The following is a 23,269-nucleotide window of genomic DNA, read 5'->3' on the forward strand; positions in this document are numbered from 1 at the left end:
ACACACACACACACACACACACACTTCAGCCCATCTGGCCATTTATGTTCCCTATGCACAAGGTGTGATGTTCCCTCTTCAAGCCTCTGCTATGCACAATTTCCCACCATAACAACTTTGTTGGTCCAATTTGTACTTACTCTTCAAAATGTAGAATCTCTCCTGATATTCCAAATTAAGTAAGATACCTTCCTCTTTTGAACACCCTCAATCTTTCTTTCTTCCTATTTATGCCACGTATATTCTCCTCATATTATCTGGGCTGCAGTTTCTATCACCTCCCAACTAAATTCTAAGCCCCTCGAAGACAGGAAGTCTTCTTTGTACTTACCCGTTAGAGGACCTGGCAGTTTAATTCCAGAAAAAAGAAGTACTCAAAATATCACCTCTCCCCCTGCCACTTATTTCCCTTTAGTGGCAATTAGTGATCAGATATTCTACTAATACCTTAGTCACTAAAACCCAGGATCTCACCTTCCTGGATTCCTCTCCTTGCATGGATTCAAGGAGAACTGAATTCCTTGCTTGGTCTCCAAGCACCAGGGAGAATGATCACGTTCCATCAGGTCCCCCTTCTCTTTGACTCCCTGCCTTCCCCCACCTCCCCACTACTACATGCCCTACCTTACTCTCAGATTATTTTTTACCAAAACCCGATGGCCTTCCAGGCACCACCCCACAGTACCTGGTCTTAGCTTCCCCTCACAATTCACGGCCCATCATCGATTTCTTCCCCTCTCCCGTGTGAGCCTTTTCTAACCACAAAACAAGTATCTCCTAATGAGGCCTTGGATTCTGATCACCATCCTTTTCTCACAGCACAGTCAGTGTCTGGAATTTCCTCTCCCAGTCTTCTCTGCCTTCTCAAATCCTCCTCATTCTTCAGAGCTTAGCTGAAATGCCACGCCCCCCCCATCGTTGTTCAATTCAAGAACATTCGCTCAGAGGCATAACAGTAAGGGCGGGTGTTCGCTGAGTGCTGTCTGTGGAGCAGATATGAAGTCTTGCACGTAACAGTCTCGGCAGACAGTAGCTACAATTATCACCTCACTTTACACTGCCAAAACTAAAGTTTACTGACGTTAAAGAACACACCCAAGGTCATACAGCAATTAAAGGGTAGAGCCAGGATTTGAAATTCCGTCTGTGGGACCCCTCAGTTCAAGCTCTAACCATCATACCAAGCTCATTCTGTCCCAACACGTGCGGTAAGCAAGAGCTACCGTGTACACACAGATTCTTTTCAAGAGGGGGGCTGATGGAGGTGCCTGTGAAGGATGACGACCCAGAACGGGCCTCATCTGTCACCCACTGTTTTCACCAGAGAGCGGTGTGGCTAAGGAGACACAGCAGGAGATGCGAGTAGGAATCATGTCAAATCTAACGGGGCTGCGGGGGGGGAGGGGGTGATCCAACAGGATAACTGTGCAGGACAGGTGCGGAAACTAGCCTAGCATCACAAAACTCTATTTTTAGGAAAAATGTATCCTATCTCAGCTATACTAAGGAGGAAAAAGGAAAGGAATCTTGATCTGTGTCCCATGTAGACCAGAGTTTTAAAGAGTGGGATATTTTGGGGGGTAGCTGGCTGGGTCAGTCGGTGGAGCGTGCAACTCTTGATATCGGGGTTATGAGTTCAACCCCCATGATGGGTGCAGAGCTTGCTTGGGGGGGGGGTGTAAAAAAAAAAAGAGTGGGATACTTCTTGAGTCAGTGGGACTCAAAAGGAAGAGACTGAAGAGGAAGTGAGACCCAAAGGGCAGAGATGAGGGCGCGGGCACATTCCCTCTTCCCCCAGTTGGCAGGTCCTCTTCCCCAATGCTGGACATTTCTGCTCCTGCTCTGGGGAAAAAAAAAGTCCCAACAGCAGTTGAAGGGCTGGGTTTTATTTTAGGTTTCTCAGATAATCTCAGCAAACAATCTTTTTTCCTCTCTCTAAACTTCTGGCCCAAATGCTCTCTGCCAAGCATCTGCCATGGAAAGTTCTTATCTTTCTCTGTAATTTAAATTTTCATGCTCCTTCCTCAACTGGACTAGTGCTAGGGGTATGCTTCTTTGTTTCCTTACTAAAGTAAGCTCTACTCTACGCCCCAAGTGGGGCTCGGACCCACCAACCTGAGAAGAGTCACCCGCTCCACCAACTGGGCCTGCCAGACTCCCTAGGCCAGGCTTCTTTGTACCTCTTGGACCACTTAGTACCATTCCTCGGAACATTAGTTTTTAAGAATTAACTGACTGAATTTGTGGTGTTACTATTTTTGTGCCCACGCCTTCAGCACTCGATACTTCCCTCAAATTTTAGCCCCAGGGGCTACCTGGAAGAGTTTCAATAAGCTGAACCACCACTTACCAGCCGATAGTTTTAGGCAGGTTAATCTCTCTCTGTATTTGTGCAATGGGGATAAAAAATGTTACTCTCCTCACAGGGTTGTGCGGATTACATGAGTTAACAGATATAAAGCACTTATTTTTTTTTAAAGATTTTATTTATTTAACAGAGAGAGATCGTAAGTAGGCAGAGAGGCAGGCAGAGAGAGAGGGGGAAGCAGGCACTTTGCCGAGCAGAGAGCCGCCCTATGCGGGGCTCGATTCCAGGACCCTGAGATCATGACCTGAGCTGAAGGCAGAGGCTTTAACCCACTGAGCCACCCATGCACTCTGATATAAAGCACTTAAAACAGGGTCCAGCATTTGGTAGGCAAGAGAGAGGTGCTTTAATTTTTTCAATAAACAGAGCGGTAACTGTGCTTTACAATTCTCAGCCCGCTTAAAAGACTAAACAACAGGAGAATTCCTGTAATACTGAAAGTAGCGCAGGTTGGAATACCTACATTCTAGTCTCCCAAAATAAGTTACACACCCCAGAGTGAGTTATTTAACCTCTCTGGCACTTAGTATCCTCATCTGTCACATGGGGGAGGGGAGCAGAAAACCACCTCTGGGATCCCTTAGAGCTGAAAAACATTCTGACACCCTATCCGATTTAGATAAGATTACCCCCAGCAACTGGTTTTCACCGAGGATGAATATCAACAATTTTCTTACAAAAAGGGCTTGGAGTTACAAGCTCAGTTTATTTCAAAGGCTGTCTTCTAAACAGGCCAGTCTTTTCCAGGGCACAGTCTTGAAAGTTTAAACAAACTGCATCCCACCCCATCCCGATTTTTGAACAGAGCTTTAAAAAAAAAAAAAAATCTAAGATTTTATGTATTTGAGAGAGAGAATTCGAGAAAACACAAGCAGGGGGAGCAGCAGAGGGAGAAGCAGGCTCCCCACTGAGCAGGGAGCCCAACCGGGGTCTCGATGCCAGGACCCTGGAATCATGACCTGAGCTAAAGGGCTGAAGGCAGACACTTAACCGACTGAGCCACCCAGGTGTCCCCCAATTTTTTTTTTAAATACGAAAAAGCTCCCTTTAAAAGACAGCCACCTACCCGAAGAATACCGAGTACCTTAGAATGACAAGGTAAAATTTAACATAACCACTCACCTGTATTTAGATGCAATATAGTCGGAAAAAATTAAATGTTTAGATCAAGTAGAGAATCAGTAGAAGACTATGTATATTAAGTAGCTAGTTTCCTTGTTTATACATTAACACTGGTGAAAACGGCCTGAAATAACTAACGGGCATCTTGCACAATAATTCAGAGACAACACAAACTCGGAGATATATTCTGGGGCAAATTATCATTCTGGTTCCCTATGTAATGTAAGCTATTTCTCCACATTTGGCCAGCATATATACCAACAGTACTTCGTTGATCTGGTTACAATGAATTCTCCACAATTCCATTCAACAAGTATTTACTGACCACCTCCAATCCGCCTTGCACTGGCCTGTACAATAAATGCTTTCTTTGGTCCCAGGCCATGTAACAGCTACTCTCTATAATGAAAGTATCTTATTGTGTGCCAGAGGCACTGCAGGAAAGGGAGGGGAGGGGCGCCGTGTCAGGCTAAACTGTGACTGAATTTTTCAGTTACACTGACCAAATACTTTCAAAGTTGGAAGGGCCTTTGAGAAAATCAAGTTCATTTTATTCAAAGATGACAAAACTGAGAGCTGAAGAAGAGTACTATATCATCCAAGGTCACTCCGGCCATCAGTCTCCTAGTGGCCTGGTGCAATTTCCACAAACTCCCTTCACGCTTCACCCGCTCCAAGACAAGCAGCGAGTAATCCAGAACTGGGGAAAAGAAAAATCCACCTAATCTTCCGGACAGATCATTTTTAAAGGTCTTCAAAATATTCCGCAGGGCATAAAGCGAGTGGGATGTATAAAATCCAAATCACGTCTTTATCCACTCTAAGCTTCAAATACTCTTTTAATAACCGCTTGGGGGTGGGGGCGGGGTGAGAAGCAGGTGATCTGGAAACACGTAAGCGGCACCTCGAAACGTGTCCACTGCTCAGCCTTCCGCATTTTTCACCTCGAGGTCCTGAAGGACCCCGAAAAAAGAAAAACAACAACAACAAAAAACTCCCCAAACCCTCTCACTGGAATCAAAGCAAATGGCGACGAAGGGAGGGCAGTAATACCAGACAGGGGTCGGCTCGCTCGCGAACCCGGTTCCCAGAAACGTCAAATGACAATGATGACACGGCGGGCGAGGGGCCCGCGGACGGCTTCTCCCCAGGTCTCCGTGCACCCCCGGCCACTAGACCCTCGCCCCCTCCCCGCCTGGGCCCGGGGGGCGGGTTGGAACGGGTTGGGACGTCTCCCGGGGGACGGCGCTTCCAACCGCCGGGTCTGGGGACGGACAGGGGCTTGGGCTCTCTCCACATTCCGCCCGAGCCGCCTGGAGGGGACCCCGGGGCCGCAGCTGCAGAGCCCACCCTCACGCACACACCCTGCGGCGCCGCCCGCCCTCCCCAGAGGCCGGCCCCAAGTCTCACCGTGAGCCCCAGGAGCGGCCTGGGGGCGCTGGGCGAGAAAGGGGAGCTGACTCTGGGGCTCAGGCCGGCCGAAGGGCGCTGCACACGGACCTAGGCCCTCCCGACGCCTCGACACAGACACAATGAGTCACAAAGGCCGGAAGTGTGTCAGCACCTCGCCTTCCGGGACTGCGCTGCGCTTCCGGGTTCTCTCTAGGAGCGCGGGAGGAATTTGCATCTCGGTTCCCGAATCGCTGGACCCCGCTCCCGGCCTCGGTGCTCGGCTCGAGCTTCCAGCCGCGAGGCTCCCCCGCCCGGCTTGTGCGCCGCCGGGAGTTAACGCGGGGGACCGGCGCGAGGCGGGGACAACCAGGCTGCCCGGCTCACACAGCAGTCCATATGATAATTCGATTTCTCCTGTGCTTTCCATCCAGTAATTATAGTTATTATCAAGCAATAATAATTCTTAGTAATTGCATGCCTGTGGCAGAGCGGCTGAAGCAAGGGTGTGTCAACCGAGGACGAGCGAGATGAAGCCGGGGTGGCTGGTTCACAAAACTGCGCTGCTAGCTTCTCTCTGGCCCCGGGGACGTCGGCCAATGGAGTGCCCGGTGTTTTCAAATATTTTGGCCTGTGGACATAGGATGTCCACCATCAACGTAGATATATACATATAGCACGTGTTTTGTCCATGTGGCATATGCTACTACAGCAGTTTGAAAGTCTGAAAACTTTTGCCCTCCGGGTGCTTTCACAACCTACAACAACCCCGGCTTTCACTCTTCCCAGAGAAACTCTCAACCTTGCTTCACTTTCTGTGCTGCAAGCCTGACCGGGCTCTAAAGGCTGCCAATTTGCTCTATGGTCCAAGTCAAGTTCAGGAGAGGGACTGAACTTAGTAGTGGATGCATGACTCCTATCGCTTGGGAGGGATCACTTGAAAAAAAAAAAAAAACTTGAAAACTAAAAAGCAATTACAGGGGGCTCCTGGGTGGCTCAGTGGATTAAAGCCTCTGCCTTCAGCTCTGGTGGGTGGTGGTCTCAGGGTCCTGGGATCGAGCCCCACATCAGGCTCTCTGCTCAGCAGGGAGCTGCTTCCCTATCCACCCCCACTGCCTGCCTCTCTGCCTACTTGTGATCTCTGTCTGTCAAATAAATAAGTAAAATCTTTATTTAAAAAAAGCAATTACAGTATCATTAAATGAAAATCGCAAAGTGGAGAAACGAACTCACTCCTAATCCCTTCCCTGTCACCCCTTTTCCCTCCGCTTTCAGATATATGTCATATCTCTTTTGTTTATATTATTTTTTTAAAGATTTTATTTATTTATTTGACATGACAGAGAGAACAAGCAGGGGGGAGAGCAGAGGGACACAGACAGGCAGGCTTCCCACCAACCGAGGTGCCTAATGCCGGGTTGGATGCTAGAACCCTGGGATCAGGACTGGAGCTGAAGGCAGACGCATAACTGATTGAGCCACCCAGGCGCCCCATGTTTGGGGCTTTTTAATAACCTTTCTCTAAGCTTTCAGTTTTTTAATCTGTAAAACGATGGTAGTTAATAACTGATAATTACAATATTTGATAATCATTGATAATAACCTGTAGCTGATAATGGTGACGCCAACCTCACAATATCTCTGTGAGTTAAATGACTGAATGTGTATAAAGGTCACAGCAAAGCACTTGGCACACGGTGAACACTCAATGTTACTTATCACGATTATTGTTATTTGTATCATCATCTAGACCAGAAGAGGAAATCACAGCATTGACATCAGGATGGGGGTAAAGAGACAATAACCAAAGAAGACACTGTGGTGGTGGCATTACGGGAAAAGCAAAACATCTGTGTCCATGATCATTAAAGACATCTTGGATTATTTCCTAAGGATAGATTCCAAGAAATGAGATTGCTGGTCCCACACGTAGTCAGAGGGTCTACATGAAATCGTGTTGGTGACCCCAACGTTCTACACCTACTGGCAAACAGCCCTGCTCGTGAGATCAGGTGACATCCGCATAAGAGTTTCGACAGAACTCGAAGTACTACTAAATGTAATGATTCACTATTACAAAGAAACAATGTACTTTAGGCCTGGCAGTTTGCCCAGAACAATAAAAGTTTCGGAAGGGCACTCCAGAAACTGTGGGCTCTTGGCTTGAGAAAACTGGTGGGGTTAATTCTGAAGGGACACATCCCCAAGCGTGCTGCTGACACCAGGCACTAGGGCTCTTGGGGTGTTTTCTCAAGTATCTAGTGATTTCCTGTTGTGAGCTTCTCAGGGTTCTCCCTGTGGGAGCCAGGTGGTTGCTGGGTCTAGAATGAGAATCTGTTTGATTCAGTCTGTACCCAGAAACATGAATACGTTGGGGTCACTATAAGCTAAATTTAGCTAGAGGGCTGGCTCACTGATGGAGCATGCAGCTCTTGATCTCAGGGCTGTGAGTTCAGGTCCCATGCTGGGTGTGTAGATTACTTGAAAATAAGCTCTTTTAAAAAATATTTTATTGGGGGGTGCCTGAGTGGCTCAGTAGGTTAAAGCCTCTGCCTTCGGCTCAGGTCATGATCTCAGGGTTCTGGGATCAAGCCCCGCATCGGGCTCTCTGCTCAGCTGGGAGCCAGCTTCCCTTCCTCTCTCTCTGCCTGCCTCTCTGCTTACTTGTGATCTCTGTCTGTCAATAAATGAACAAAATATTTAAAAATATATTTTATTGGGGTGCCTGGGTGGCTCAATCATTGGGCGTCTGCCTTCGGCTCAGGTCATGGTCTCAGGGTCCTGGGATCAAGCCCCACATCGGGCTCCCTGCTCGGTGGGCAGTCTGCTTCTCCCTCTCCCACTCCCCCTGCTTCTCTTCCCTCTCTCACTGTGTCTCTGTCAAAATGAATAAATAAAATCTTTTAAAAATGTATTTTATTTATTTGAGAGAGGGTACGAGCTGGAGAGAGGCAGGGGGAGAGGTATGACCTGATTTCCCGATGAGCGTGAAGCCCGACATGGGGCTCGATCCCAGAACACTGAGAATATGACCAGAGCTGAAGTCAGATGCTTAACGGATTTTAGATGCCCCTAAAAATAAAATCTTTAAAAAAGTGTACTTAGAGATCTTTTTGGTCACTCAGTGTGATTTCAGGCACCAAACCTTTCTCAGGGTGGCCTTGTGCTTAGGAATTTTCCAAGACCCAAAATAGCCACATATTCCCATGGTCTTCTCTGGTGTGGGTTTTACTATTATTCACCTTTTGTGGTGTTGTCCTTTGAGATTCCTAGCTTTAGGCAGAAGACTCAATCCCTGGCTTTGTCTCCTATCCCCCTTACATGTGGCCTATTAAAACCCATATTCTGGGTGCCAGAAATGAGCAGACACTCCAGGGAAAAGTCTCTCTGAGGATGTGCTTATCCCTCTGGATTACGGCTTTCTTGTCATTTCTGGTCTCCAAGGAATTCCCTTACTTTCCCATCAGCTCATTCATGAGTAAGTAGAAGATGGTTTTTGCATGGAACCCATCATTTCTCAGTGCGCTATATGGGGAGGGTTTCTCTGCTCATCTTGGCTGCCATATGGCCAGAAGGGGAAGTCTGGAAGGATATATATTTAAGACTTGTGATTCTGAAAAATTATAGATGGCGTGGCTGGATTAAAACAGGCTTGATCATTATCTTGGAACAGTAGAATGAAAAAGCTCAATCACAGTACAGAGGACAAATACCAGGGGACCAACCATAAGAGACTCTTAATCACAGGAAACAAACTGAGGGTTGCTGGAGGGGAGAAGAGTGGAGGGATGGGGTAATTGGGTAATGGACATTAAGGAGGGCATGTGATGTCATGAGCACTGGGTGTTATATAAGACTGATGAATCACTGACCTCTACCTCTGAAACCAGGAATACATTATATATTAATTCATTGACTTGAACAAAAACAAAACAAAAAACAAAGGACAAATACCCAGAGATACTACTTTATAGAGAAGATAGTGTGTTTATGGATCTTATTCTGGGGGGACAAGCCCTCCATGAGTGCTTGCTGATTGGATGGAAGCCAGGGAAGGGCAGAGTTGGACGGAATTTTTAGTTGGTTGAATTACCAGACCCAAATCATATTAACAAACTCACAGCAACTTTGAATGTACTCTCCAGAGCCAGCTATTCCTGGGTTCTCTCCCATTTCCTGTTCAACAGGATCCTTTTATATGTACTTTATGCAAACTGTTTCCTGTTTTATCAATGTTATGTATGGGAATGTTGGTGACAGAAAGTTGGATTTGTACATGACCCTAAGCAAACAGCGTTAACTTGGACGTCGAAGGAAGAAAAGCAACCCTTGTCCCGACACCCATGCCCCAAACAAGGAATGGGTGAGTTAAAATGTAATAGGGCCGAATGTTCTGCATGCAGATGGAAAAGTCTACAACACATCCTGTAGCACCATCCACGATGGAATATCAATCTGGAAAAAATAAGTAGGAAAGGGCTGGATGTGGAAGACGGAGCTTTTGACAGCAATAGTGGTGAGCAAGGCCCAGGGCTCCTCATGGGCTATGAACTCCGAGTGAGCCAAGAGTGTAGTTCAATAGCAGTTGAACAAGTCTTGGCCATGGACAGCAGGACACAGTCCAAACATGAAGCAAGAGGCATGGCTTCCTCTGCAAAGACTAGGACACCTGCGCACAGGGCTTTGCCTTCCGGGCACCTGGACGAGCCAGAGGGCAGGGAGAAGGAGATTTGCAACACAGGGAAGGAGCCTTGGAAGCTTGTCCTCTAGGGTTCTGCAAGAAGAGCGAGGTTGGCTTGGATTGAAGTGGGAACCCAAGAGGGAGACCGTGTTAGTCGGCTGGGGCTGCCATAACCAAGTACCACCACTAAGCAGCCTCAGCAATGGATACGTATCATCTTAGGTCTGGAGGCTAGAAATCCAAAATCAAGGTGTCAGCAGGCCTGGTTCATTCTGAGGCCTCTTTCCTTGGCTTGTAGATGGCTATCTTCTCTTTCCTGTCCATGTGCCTTCACGTGGCCTTCCTGCTGTGTGTCTGTATCCTTTTTTTTTTTTTTTAAAGATTTTATTTATTCATTTGACAGACGGAGATCACAAGTAGGCAGAGAGGCAGGCAGAGAGAGAGGAGGAAGCAGGCTCCCTGCTGAGCAGAGAGCCCGATGTGGGGCTTGATCCTAGGACTCTGGGATCATGACCTGAGCTGAAGGCAGAGGCTTTAACCCACTGAGCCACCCAGGCACCCCATGTGTGTCTGTATCTTAATCTCCTCTTCTCTTAAGGACCCCAGACCTTCTGAATTAGGGCCTACCCAGTGATCCCAAATACTTGTTTTTTTAGATTTTTATTTTTAAGTAATCTCTACACCCAAGGTAGGGCTCGAACTTACAAGCGAGAGACCAAGGGTCGTGTGCTCTATGGACTGAGCCGGTCACGCTCCCCTGTCCTTAAATAATTTTTAAAAATTGAGATATAATTGACATATAAGATTATATTAGGTGTGTAACATTATATTAGGTGTGTAACATAATTGCAAAATGATCACACCAATAAATCTAGCTAACATCTGTCACCATAGTTACATTTTTTTCTTGTGATGAGATCTTTGAAGATCTACTCTCTTGGCAACTTTCAAATATGTAATACATGCAATTAACATTAGTTGCCATGCTGCACATCATGTCCTCATAACTTACTTATTTTTTAATTAATTAATTTATTTGAGAGAGAGTGAGCGCATGCACAATTGGGGGGAGGAGCTTAGGGAGAGAAAGAGAGAATCCCAAGTAGACTCTACGCTGAGTGTAGATCCTGACACGGGGCTCATTCCCACGACCCTGAGATCATGACCTGAGCCAACATCAAGAGTTGGTCGGTCGTTCAACTGACTGAACCATCCAGGTGCCCCCTCCATGACTTATTTATTTTATAACTTGAAGTTTGTACTTTTGACCCCTTTTACCCATTTTGCTCAACCCCCTACCTCAGCCCCCTCTGGCAACCACCAACCTGTTCTCTGTATTTATGGACTTTTTTTACCCCTTGATTTCACATGTAAGTGGGATCATACATATGCCATTTGTCTTTCTCTGTCAGACTTATTTCACTGAGCATAATATCCTCGAGGTTCATCCCTGTTGTACCAAATGGCAAGATTTCATTTTTTATGGCTGAATAGTATTCCATTGTAGGAGCATATCTATCTGTGTATATAAATATATATACATATAAGTACATTATATATTACATTATGTAATATATATACATATGTACATTATGTATACAGAAATGTAATATATATACATAAATGTACATTATATATATACATCAATAAATTAGGTTATTTCCATGTCTTGGTTATTGTAAATAATGCTGCAATGAACATGGGAGAGCAGATATGTTTTGGAGTTAGTTTAAAAATTTTTTAAAATGTATTTTATTTATTTATTTTTATTAACATATAATGTGTTATTAGCCCCCGGGGTACAGGTCTGTGTTTAAATTTTAAATGTAGGGATTCTGATCCATATGCTTAGAACAGTGGTTGGACTGTAACAAGGTGACCCAGAGGGAGGAGGAAGCCCAGGCCAGCTCGGTTTTGCTCAGTCGGGACCACTGGTGATTCTCCTGCAGGGGAGCTGCCCCCTCTTGACAGGCCCATTCACATCAGGGAAGGATGTAAGGGGACCCACCTGACCAGTGGGTCCCAGCAGAAGGTCACTCTAGAAGGTCACTGTAGGGTTCAGATGGCGCTGGTTCTAATCTTAACTGTACTGTGTTCTCTCAGGCTAGTTATGTTACCTCTTGGAGCCTCAGTTTTTCTGCAGAACTGGGATTATACCAGCATCAGGCTGCAACGAGGCTCTAGCTGAACGGATCCACGTCAGGCCACAGGCAGAGTGCGTGCCCTGCTGTGAACCAGGTGGCTAGCAGAGCCTCTGTTATCAGGATTATATTTTCAGACTCACACGGAACACAAGATGGGTGGAGGGCTCTGGACTGTTGAATGACCCATGGGCTTAGGCTGCACGTGTAAGCGCATCCGCCAGCCCTTCCTGCCTGTATGTCAGCAACAGGCAGCCCCTGTCTACCGCACGCAGAGGGGGCAGGGTCGTAGGAGAGCTCACTACAACTCCAGTGGCTCTGGCCAGCAGCCAGCCGGAACAGGGTGGCCTTCCTTACCCTTTAAGAACCAAAGTAAAGAAGACACTGATACCACTGGGCAGTGTTCCCAGGTCTGGCCTTTCATTTGCCCAAGGCATATGCAAATTTTGCACGACCCTCTTTGAAATTCTGGGACTCAACCTGAGGACATAATACTAAGGCTTCTCCGATCATCATAGGAGAATCAATCACAGGCAGACTGAGAGTCATTATAACAGTGCCTCCCCCCCGGGGGGCCCCTGGGTGGCTCAGTGGGTTAAGTGTCTGCCTTTGGCTCAGGTCATGATCCCAGAGTCCTGGGATGGAGCCCCGAATTGGCCTCCAAGCTCAGCGGGGAGTCTGCTTCTCCTTCTCCCTCTCCCTCTGCCCACCCCCACTCCTGTATCTCTCTCTGCTCTCTTTCTCGAAAAAGAAAAAAAGAAATAAAAAATCTTGACAGGGCCTCCCCCAAATTGCCTTTGGTATAGGGCAAATGGCAGAGGAGAAAGATACACACATAGAGATGCATCTCGGAGTCAGGCCAGAGCCTGGAGAGCCGCTGAACCAACCCCAGAGCCCAGAGCTTCCTCTAAACTTCAGAGCAGTCTGTCAAGGGAGAGGATCCTCCCCCTTGCAGGGACCTTGCCGGGTGAGGAAGCCCACTGGAGGAACTGACTTCAGGGACCTGCCATTCCCGGCCAGGTGATCCCTAAAGCTTCCGGTTCCAGGAGTCACAGCCCGATTTTAACAATCGATGACAGGCACTGAATGTCAGGAAAGACTAAGGAAGGATCCAGGAGAGAGTGAGTTGGAATTTCTGGAGGAAGCGAAGCGAGGACTTTGCATTAGGAAGAATACTTGAACACTTATTTTTTTTTAAAAGATTTTATTTATTTGTATGACAGAGAGATCACAAGTAGGCAGAGAGGCAGGCAGAGAGAGAGGAGAGAGGAGGAAGCAGGCTCCCCGCTGAGCAGAGAACCCGGTGTGGGGCTTGATCCCAGGACCCTGAGATCATGACCTGAGCTGAAGGCAGAGGCTTAACCCACTGAGCCACGCAGGCGCCCCTACTTGAACACTTATAAATAGCATCTTATCGGGAAAGTAATGACAGGCAGGTTGGTTGGAGGGAGGATGGCAGGCCGAGTGAGAGGCATTGAACGCAAAGACAAAAAGAAAACCGAGCAAGTTCGGTAGCTTGGGCAGAGATGAGCGGAGATCGGGTGGGGAGGAGGAGCTAACTTCGGCACCGGACTCCTCCGTGCGAATGGATGTCCGTGTGTACGCATGCAGATGTGCTCTGCGAGCTGCAAAACTCAGGAACGCACCAGTCGTTCTAGAAAGGTGGTCACTGAAGGATAAGCTGGCAAGAAGAGAGGAGGGCCAGGGTGGGACAGTGGGAAAGGAGAGCCCAGAAGGCGGGGCTGGTGGCTGAGTCAGGTGCAGGGGCTGGGCTAAGGGTGGCGGGGACAGAGCGGAGGAGTATTAATCAGTCACACATGTGACAGTAGTTTGGCTTGAGCTGGACTTAAGGGACAGAGATGAAGAGAGAAAGGGAGGAGGCTGGGTAGTTTGGTGTCTGGGGTTATCAAAGGGAGGATAAAGGGCTGGGAAGAAGTAGCCAGGATGGTAGGTGGCACCCAGCTAGTGGCTTCAGGGAGACACGGTGGGGTTTGAACGCAGGGAGCCACAGCCCAAGAGGAGATGGGGGAAGGAACGTGGAGGCAAGTTTCAGGGATTCTGTACCTCGCATGCTCTCCTCCATGAGTCTGTTGGTGGACATGTACGGTGTGTATGTTACACAGAGTTTCATGCGGTTGGTCCCCAGGCTCTCCATCCTTCTGGCACCCACAGAACGCCCCATCAGGGTAGCCCGAGACAGACCAATGGTCCTTGCACAGGGCCCTTGAGGCTCATTGCTAAGGCTTCCACCGTGACCCCTGCCATGATGTGGTTACAGGTTAGAACAAGATGTCTGTACATCTCGATTTATAGTTAAGTGGGGAGGCGGTGGAGGGGGGTACTCCATGAAAAAAGAGCGTTCAAACTTGTAGTCACTTGGCCTCTACCTCTTGCTCGGTGTGTGGTTTTGTGCAAGCAACTTGACCTCTCAAAGTGTCCATTCCTTCTCTTTTGGCCACAGCTACCTACTCTGCTCTCTTGAGGATCATGGTGGATATGACAATGCTTTATAAATTATTTTTTAAATTCATTTTTTTAAAGATTTTATTTGCTTGTTTGACAGACAGAGATCACAAGTAGGCAGAGAGGCAGGCAGAGAGAGAGAGGAGGAAGCAGGCTCCCTGCCGAGCAGAGAGCCTGATGCGGGGCTCGATCCCAGGACCCTGAGATCATGACCTGAGCCGAAGGCAGAGGCTTTAACCCACTGAGCCACCCAGGCGCCCCTTAAATTCATTTTTTAAAGTAATCTCTACACCCAACGTAGGGCTCAAACTCTTGATTAAGACTGACTGAGCCCAGCCAGGCAGCCGTGACCATGCTTTTTAAACCACAAGTCACCTTATAGGTGGCAAACATCACCATTCTTTACGTGCTGAAAACTGCCTTTCTCCCAAACTTGCAAAATGCAACTGAAGGAAAGATCCTGGACAATTTGTCTGGTGTAGGTCTGGATTAAAGGGGAAAAAAAAAACCCTAAAACAAAAAACAAAACCCAGTGCTGTTTTTACATTTTTTTTTTCCCAAATTGTCCACATTCACGCTCAAAGAAGAGACACCCATCTCTTCAGAAAGCCTGTTGTCAGGGGGTTGCCTCCCTAGAGACCTTAGAACACAGCCCGTGGTGACCTGCAAATGCCCCCCCCGCCCCCCCCCGCCAAAAGGCTCTGCTAGAGAAGAGCCAGATGGCCAAGGCCACCTCCCTCCCTGTGCAAACATCTGTCACCCAGCAGAGTAAACAGGCCTCCCTGGGTAAGAGGAGCCCCCATGCTGCTTCTGTGTGGTGTAGCCCAGAAACAAGGAGGCTCAGCCAGGGGCTCTGCACTGGGGCTCTGTCTTCAATCCGGGCCCCCAAGCAACAGGGTCATCTGTTTTGGCTCCTTCTCTGTGTAAACAGGGCTGGCAGCCCATGTGGTTTGGGGAGGCCAGGCCCTGCTCTCCCTCCTTCCCATGCAAACACATTACAAAGAATCTTTGTAACTGTCCAGCAGAGTGGCCCAGCCCAGAGGAAGGGAGCCTGCATCCGGGAGGGGGTGAGGGGAGAGGGGGCTGCTGGGGGGGTGGCAAGGGGAGGTGGCCGAGGGATGGTGCCCAGCAACTCCCCATACTGTATGATGTGGGGGCATCAGCTTTTCTGTGTCTAACCACCAGAGGAAAGGGTCTGTCGCCCGCAGCAGAAACCATGGGGCTAAGAGAAAGGGAGGGGGCGGGGGGGGGTGCTGATATCCCGCTGTTCCAACACCTTTTTCAAAAAAAGGACTAAGCCCGGGGCCCCTGGGTGGGGCTAAGCCCTCCAGCTCAGGATAGAAGAAAGAATATTAATTGGAAGGTTGAGAAAACAGATTATATTCCTGCCTCCACCCTGCAATGAGCTGTGTGCCCTTTGGATGGTGCCTTAACCTCTCTGAGATTCCTTGCCTGGATAAATTAGAATTATACTCTCTGCCATTCGTTGAGCCCCCTCCATGTGACAGGGACTTCATGGAAGTTTGTGTATGAATCCACACTGCTACCCAGCGAGGTCGGAGTGGTTATTCCCACTTTCGAGATAAAGAAAGTGAGACTCGGCAAGCAGAACAGACTTGCACAGAAAAACACACCAAGTGGCAGAAGGAGCTCTTCTCTCTGCCAAACTCCATCCTGCCCCTGCAACTCAGAAAGGTAGGACAGCTTTCCTTGATGTGAAAGTCGAGACTAGACAGGTACTGGCCTACCTAGAACTGGCTTTATTGCTGGAAACAGAGGCTCTGACTCAGATAAGCCCGTGGCCCGGGAGTCAGGGCTCTGGCTCTGAGCCTCCACCTTTCCCAGAGATCTCCTCCCCCGGTCCTCATTTATCACCTTGGTTAAAATCCAGGGAAAGAGAACAATCAACAACTTGTTCCACCCCGCGGAGAACTTGGCAGCGGGTCTTGGAGTTCCTGTTACCACAGCTTCCACTCCGAGGCATTTCATAAATGTCTAAATTTCCATGCGTGGGGGAGGGAGAAAACCTGTAACGCTTATACCTGCAGACAAAAATGAGCACTGGGAGACTTCACTAAGGGGAAGAATAAGACAGGTTAAGAGGATTTTTTTAAGACTTATTTATGTATTTGAGAGCCCATGGGTGGCTCAGTGGGTTAAAGCCTCTGCCTTCCGCTCAGGTCATGATCTCAGGATCCTGGGATCGAGTCCCTGCATCCAGCTCTCTGCTCAGCAGGGAGTCTGCTTCCTCCCCCTACTTTGCCTGCCTCTCTGCCTACTTGTGATCTCTGTCAAATAAATAAATAAATAAATAAATAAATAAATAAATAAATAAAATCTTAAAAAAAAAGACATGTATTTGAGAGAGAGAGAGAGAGCGAGCGCACGAGTGGGAGGGAGAGAGAATTATCAAGCATACTCGTGCCTAATATGGAGTCCGATGGGGGTCTCGATCTCACGACCGGGGGATGATGACCTGAGCCAAAACCAAGAGTCAGATGCCTAACCGACTGAACCCCCCTGGCGCCCCTAGGTTCAGAGGATTTTGACGATAATCTCTTAATGATGATATTCTAGGAAGGGGGGGGGTCCTTAAACTTCTGCCCCTGGGCCAAAATCAGCTCACCACTTGTTTCTGTAGTCGGACAGCTAAGAATTCTATGTTTTAATTATTGAGAAAAGGGGCACCTGGGGGCTCAGTTGATGAAGGGTCTGCCATTGGCACAGGTCATGATCCCGGGGTCCTGGGATCAAGCCCCGCATCGTCAGGCACTCTGCTCAGAGGGGACCCTCTTCTCCCTCTCCCTTTGCCTCTCCACCCTGCTGGTGCTCTCTTTCTCTCAGATGAACACATGAAACATCTTAAAAAGAAATTGTTGAAAAACAATAAAAAGAATTGTGACATGTGAAAATTATATTAAATTCAAATTTCAGTGTCCATAAATAAAGTGATTCTGGAATGCAGCCACGATCGGTGGTTCACAGAGCGGCTGCGGTTGCTTCTGCCCTGCGGTGGCTGAGTTGGGTAGTTGTGACATCAACCATGTGGCCTGAAAAGCCTAAAATATTCACCATCTGGCCCTTTCCAAAAAAAAGTTTGCCGTCTCCTGTTCTAGGAAGAGGCACGTGCTTGGGGGGGGGGGTGTGCCACCATCCTGGAGGTAGATATTCATTGACTCCCTTGTTTTCGATGTAGCACCCACCCCTCTTCTGGGCCTGGTGTCCCCAGGGCCAGCAGGGTCTGGTGGGTAGCCTGAGGGGCGTGGCCTCTCAGACCCACCGTCCCTCCATTGGTCCCGCTCTCCCTGGTCCCACCCTTCAAAGGTCAAGCCCCCATCCCCCAATCCAGAGTGCTGGCATCCAGCCAGGCTTGGGCTCCTGGGGAGGGAGACTGGATGGTACCCGCCCCCCTCGAGACAGACCAAGAGACAAGATGAAGACACTGACAGTTGGGAGTCAAGTTCCCACCAGATCCTCTAAGGGAAGCTCATAGGGGACAAAGCCTGCCCACACGCAGAGCCTTGCAAGGGAGCCTCCCCAAGTCCCACGCCAACATGTGTGAATGGACAGCCAAGACGTTTGAGGAAAGCCCTTATTTTAAGGCTGGGTGTGGTGAGCGCCCCGCTTGGGGCTGATCCAGAAGACAGGACACCACGTGACAGTGCCGTCCAACGTGTTTTACTGGGTGGACGGTGCACAGGATTGCATGAAAGGGACCTTGCGGACACAGCGGCAGCATGGGGTGGGGGTGGGGAGTGGGAAGTAGGGCAAAAGAACACTCAGAGAGGGGACTAGGAGAGAGGACTTGCCTGTCTAGGTGAGGTCGCCCAGCAGCACAGTGGGGGGTCTTCTGGGTCCGGGAATCCTAAGAGCAGGATTGGCTTGGGGGCTTTTATTGCCCTGGGGTTGGTCTTATCTAGAGCTAACTGGTGTTGGCTTTTGCAAAGCAGGCAGGCTCTCCATGACTAAAAATACGTTTGGGTGTCTATGTTCAAACCAATAGGATGTGTAAGAATTTGAGTTAAGCACTGGTGGGCTTTGAGCCTGCCTCGAGGTAAACAACCCAGGGGCCATCTTTAGCCCGTTTCTGTATCAGCAGTCCACAGCAAGAGAAAAACCGGGAACCGTGACAGATGTGGGAGCAAAAGGGAACATTTAACCAAACCTCTGCACTTCTGTCTGCAGAGATAGGAGAAGAAATTGCAGGATGCTCTATAAAAGGAACATTCAGAAAACAGAAGGAGTATCTTGGGAAATAATATTAGGCAAAGATGAACGCTTAGGAGAGGTGAAGGAAATATGCCAGCAATTAGAATGAAAAGGACTTGGGGAGCCTGGGTGGCTCAGTAGGTTAAAGCCTCTGCCTTCAGCTCAGCTCATGATCCCAGCGTCCTGGGATCGAGCCCCGCATGGGGGCTCTCTGCTCAGTGGGGAGCCTGCTTCCTCCTCTCTCTGCCTGCCTCTCTGCCTACTTGTGATCTCTGTACGTCAAATAAACAAATAAAATCTTAAAAAAAAAAAAAAAAAGAAAAGGCCAAGGGGTTGGACACATGAGTGAAAAACATATAAAGAATGAGAAGTCAACCCAGGAGCTCCCATAGCTGAGTTTCAGAAATTTCGGAAAGAGAATGGAGGAAGCGAAGTGGGGGGAAATCCTCAATAAAAGAATTTAGGAAAATGTCAGAGAAATCCAAAACAGGTACAGCCTGCTGCATGCTCAGTGAAAATGAATTTGGTGGAGGGGGTGCCTCGGTGGCTCAGTCGGTTAAGCTTCTGCTTCATCTCAGGTCAAGATCCCTCACTGGGCTCTCTGCTCATCGGGGAGTCGGCTTCTCCCTCTCCCTCTGCTCTTACCCCCTCTGGTGCACATTCTCTCTCTCTCTCACTCTCTCACAATTAAATAAATAACATCTTGGGGCACCTGGGTGGCTCAGTGGGTTAAGCCTCCACCTTTGGCTCGGGTCATAATCCCGGGATCCTGGGATCGAGCCCCGCATCGGGCTCTCTGCTTGGCAGGGAGCCTGCTTCCTCCTTTCTCTCTGCCTGCTCTCTATTTGTGATCTCTCTCCATCAAATAAATAAATAAAATCTTTTAAATAAATAAATAACATTTTTTCTATAAATGAGTTTAGGAAAGAAAGAAATAATACCTACTCATCGCCGTGACATTTACTATCCAAAGGTTTCCAGAAATTAAAAAAAGAAAAAAAAAAAGAGGTCTTGTATGGAGAACTAAGAATCAGAATGCTCCCGGATTTCTTAATGGCAATACTGAAAATTAGAAGACAAAATCCCAAGGAAAAATAGTGTCCAAACTAGAATTTTATACCCACACTGGAAAAAGGGTGATGAGAGCAGAAGGACATTTTCAGATATGCAAGGTCTCAAAATATTTATTTACTCGGGGGCACTCTGTCTTGGGAAGCTTATGGAAGGATGTGGGTCACCCAAAGAAAGTGTACTTCGGAGAGATATGGGCTCCAGCAGCAGGGGACCCAACATGGGGTGGGGCTGGGGCTGACGTTGGGTCTAGGGCTCCCTGAGTGCTGCTGACCGGAGACAGATGTCCTGAGGCGACAGGTGTGAGGGAGCTGGGACGGCAGCCTGCGCATTTTGGAGCAGGAAGAAAGAGCTCTAGGATTTTTCTTCTTCCCCTTCTTCTTCCTCTTCCTCCTCACTGCCACTCCCTCCTCATTTCTTTTTTTTTTTCCTTTAAAGATTTCATTTTTTAAAAAGATTTATTTATTTATTTGAGGCAGGGAGGGGCAGGGGGAGAGGAAGAAAATCTTAAGCGGACTCCAAGCCCAGCATGAAGCCCAACATACGATTTGATCTCGTGACTCCGAGATCATGACCTGAACCAACATCAACAGTTAGACACTCAACTGACTGAGCCACCCAGGTGCCCCGAAAAGATTTTATTTTTGAGTCATCTCTACACCTAACATGGGGCTCGAACCGACAACCCTGAGATCAAAAGTCACACGCTCTATCCACCGAGCCAGCCGGGCACCCCAAAAGAGTGCCAGGATTTTTTTAAAGAGTAAAATATATAGCTGTGCTCGGGATATAGATCAAATTGTTCTCAAAACCTAAAAAAGAGGGGCGCCTGGGTGGCTCTGCCATTAAGTGTCTGCCTTTGGCTCAGGTCATGATCCTAGGGTCCTGGGATTGAGCCCTGTGTCAGGCTCTCCGCTCAGCAGCAAGCCAACTTCTCTCCCTCTCCCACTCTCCCTGCCTTGTATAGCCTCTCTCTCTGTCAAATAAATAAATAAATAAATAAATAAAAATCTTAAAAACAAAACTAAACTAAACTAAAAAAGACATTGTACCCCTATGGAAAAGGACTTTTTTTTTTCTAAAACCCCCCTCCCCCATTTTTTTTGTTTTGTCATTGGTGTTTGGCAATTAAAAAAAAAGATTTTATTTATTTATTTGACAGAGAGAGTGGAAGCACAAGCAGGGGGAGTGGTAGGCAGAGGGAGAGGGAGAAGCAGACTCTTCGCTGAGCAGGGAGCCTGATGCGGGGCTCGATCCCAAGACCCTGGGATCATGACCTGAGCCGAAGGCAGACGCTTAACCGACTGAGCCACCCAGGGGCCCCTTAACTTGAAATAATCTTTATGCCCAAGTGGCATATTTTGTGCATCTCCCCCTGCACCCCTGCACTGCCCTGGAAGTTCCACATGTTACAAGTTGAGCTGGTAGATAGCTGGTCTCACTGAGCCAGTCTCAGTCCCGACGATAGGTCAGTTTAGTTACACTCATTTTAAGAGGCGGTATCATTCGGCAATTTTCAAAAAGCAACTAAGTCCTTCAGGTTTGCCACGTCATTTATCATTTGTGCATCTACTTGGTAAGAGGAAGAAGACAGAGCTTCTTGGAAGGAATATTCTGTCATCTCTGGCTGTTCCCGAATGCGAGATCATACTACCCTTTATCTCCAACACCTTAATTTTCCTCTTCTACATTATGTAGCAAAACTTCCCCCCAATGCGCACGGCTCAGGGACTTTCCGGACAGGCTGGAGCTTGTTCTAAAAGGCACGCGCAGGTCTGGGAGACGTGCTGTGCCTCGCAGCCAGCCTCCGGAGCCCTGATGAATTCCTGCCATGCCCTCCGCTGGTGGTTAAGCATCTGAAAGACAGCTCTTGTCTTCATTCTCGGTAGAGAGGAAAATTAGAGCCTCTATCTGGAGAAGGATTTTAGCGAAAAGAGCCCGAGCCTTGAACCTGAGCTGGCTTGACTCACTGGGCGAGCTGTCTGCCCCTCTGTTTCCTCATTAATGTTCCGGGCATGATGATGCCAACCTCCCAGGGTTGTTCTGGGTTTTAAAAGTGATCGTGTCATGGATACAAAGTATGGAGTAGCTTTCCTGGTTCCCAGCAGGTGCTTAACACTTTGTGGCTGTTAATGTGCGTTACTGCTACACAGTTTCCAGGGGGGTTTCCTCTGTCTTATCTCACTGATCCCTCAAGTATTTTTTTTTAAGATTTTATTTATTCATTTGACAAAGGGAGAGAGATCACAAGTAGGCAGAGAGGCAGGCAGAGAGAGGAGGGGAAGCAGACTCCCCGCTGAGCAGAGAGCCCGATTTGGGGCTCGATTCCAGGACCCTGGAATCATGACCTGAGCCGAAGGCAGAGGCTTTAACCCACTGAGCCACCCAGGTGCCCCTGATCCCTCAAGTATTATGTCCTATTTAAAAACAGATAAACCAGGGCTCAGCGATAGGCTAGTAGTATAGGATTGCTCCTTTGGGGCATAGCCTGACTGGGCAATGTTATAACACAGACAGAGCCCTTGGGAAAGGAACTTCCTTCAAAGAGCAGTCATCTGCCAGTGTTTTTTTTTTTTTTTTTTTTTTTTACCTCCAGTCCCTTTACAGCAGCAGAACCCCGTGGTTGAGAACAGACTGCGATTACAGACCTGCTCCCACAAAGAGGGCGTTTTAATGTTCCAGGTGGGACCAGTGGGATAAGCGATGACAGGGGACAGAGTGGATTCACCGAATAATGTTTTTATAACCATTGCCCAAAAGGAAATTGGAAAACAAGTGTGTATGTGTCACTTCAGTCTTGTAAATACACTGACTACATAAATGGGGTCAGAAATACCAGGGAAGTTTGCAATAAGGTTTGAGAAATAAGCACTAAGTTCCAAGCAAAGGACAGAGTTTATTTCTTTTATTTTTAAAGAGGCTCGGGGTTCCTCTTTGAACATTACAAGGTAAATATTTGTGTCAAACCATGTTTTTAAAATGGTGGGCGTATGGAAAGGGTTGTGCCAAGGGTTGAATTTTAAACAAATTCAGACTTCTTGAATCACTAGAAATAACTTTTAAAAACCCGAGAGACTATTGTAGTAAGTGACATGAAAGCAGGATTCATGTTTAATTGAGCAAATTTTCTGAGTATATGAGGTTTCAGCTTACATTTTCTTTGAAAAGAAATGTACAGAGAAACTAAGAAACTTATGTGGGTAGGATCACTTCATGTTGGGCAAAGAACCCACAATGTCCCCGAAGACGTCACTGTGTAAAGGTTGTGTGTCATGTTGACTGAGGCAGGAGAAATGAGTTAAATCATGTCCCTACAGGAAAGCGTCATAAATTTTAGCCAGATTCCATGCAGAGTGATTAAAAGTGTTATTTCTCAAAACATTAGCAAGAAGCCAATAAATGCGGGTTGCGTGCAGAAAAAAATTACGTCCGACAGCAAAGTATTACAAGAGTAAAATACTAACATATAAATGGTTATTTAAAATAAATGAGGTGCTCGTAGCCGCCCCCCTTCCCCCGCCCCCCCCCCCCAGTCATTTCACGTGGGTGTTTGTGGCCTCTCTCTTCCCAATATCTTTGTATCTCTGGATAATCCTTGGTCAAGTCATCCATGATTAGTGTTATAGTGAAATTCACAAACGAGGAAAGAGTGTGAGATGGTAGAGGGCAGCACCTTTCCTAAAGTAAAGGCAGGTGATGGAAAATGTCCCTGTGGCAGGGACACAAGGAGGGGACTTGTGTGCCTGTGTGCGTGGCTGCCTGGCGTGGCACAAGGGAATAGTTAGCAGTGACAGGCAGGAAAGGGTGGCACTGAGGACAGGGGTG

General features: G+C 47.8%; 1 protein-coding gene across 4 annotated transcripts in view; it reads right to left on the bottom strand.

Moving 5' to 3' along the window:
• Nucleotides 1-23,269, bottom strand: part of ZKSCAN1 (zinc finger with KRAB and SCAN domains 1) — a 41,297-nt gene that overhangs the window by 11,600 nt on the left and 6,428 nt on the right. For 2 of the 4 annotated variants that reach the window (XM_080829920.1, XM_080829918.1), the window contains exon 1: nt 4,901-5,031. The exons of the other annotated variants lie outside the window; for them this stretch is intronic. The gene's annotated coding sequence lies outside the window, so the exon portion shown is untranslated. Of the gene's footprint in view, nt 1-4,900; nt 5,032-23,269 lie in introns of those variants that run through there. 4 annotated transcript variants of the gene reach the window in all.

Source organism: Martes martes (genome assembly GCF_963455335.1).
Source record: "Martes martes genome assembly, chromosome: 18".
Classification (NCBI taxonomy): domain Eukaryota; kingdom Metazoa; phylum Chordata; class Mammalia; order Carnivora; family Mustelidae; genus Martes; species Martes martes.